Source organism: Aplysia californica, unplaced genomic scaffold (assembly GCF_000002075.1).
Source record: "Aplysia californica isolate F4 #8 unplaced genomic scaffold, AplCal3.0 scaffold00241, whole genome shotgun sequence".
In the NCBI taxonomy this organism is placed as follows: domain Eukaryota; kingdom Metazoa; phylum Mollusca; class Gastropoda; order Aplysiida; family Aplysiidae; genus Aplysia; species Aplysia californica.
This window is the reverse complement of record NW_004797511.1, coordinates 157203-157965: the sequence shown is the minus strand read 5'-3', so window position 1 is coordinate 157965 and position 763 is coordinate 157203.

Here is a 763-nt window from a genome sequence, read left to right as displayed (position 1 = left end):
TATGGGGAGAAAGTAATGGCAAAGTCACAGGTATACATGAGTGATGTAGTAAGTTCAAAGCCGGGCACTCCGATATCAATGACAAATTTACCCAGGATCTTATTTTTCTGCCAAGACTGAGGACAACAAAAGTCGCATTAACGAACTTATTCAAACAGACAGGTGCCTAAAAATTCGCGAAATTTGCAGAGTCGTTAAACATTTCAAAGTCGACTGTCTATAGGATAGAGATTGATGAGCTGCACTATTGAAAGGTCTCTGCTTGATGGGTTGGGGCCGAAAAAGACCAGCGGGGTCATTTTGCAGCATGGCAACACAACGCCACACACCGCAAACGTCACGACAGACTGGTTCCAAAGGTTCGGCTAGGAAGTTTTTACTACACCCCCCTCACAGTCCTGACTTGGCCCTGTCAGATTATCACCTTTTTCAACCAATGAAACGCTATATTTCTGGACAGCGATTCACCGACTACGAAGACCTCGTGGAAGCCGTGAACGATTGGTTGAAATCCCTTGAAGAAAGATTCTTCAGGGATGGTATATTCTCCCAGATCCAGCGATGGGAAAAATGTGTCCAGCGGGATGGTGATTACATTGAGAAATAAAGCACATGTTGAGGTATGATGTGTTACAGTTTTATTATAATAGGACAAAGATTTTTGCTTTTACGGACCTTTTCCGGTTTTCCGTGGGACAGCCCTCGTACTTTATACATGAACGTAATTATTAAAAAATGTTATCAAACTAATGTGTGATATAAT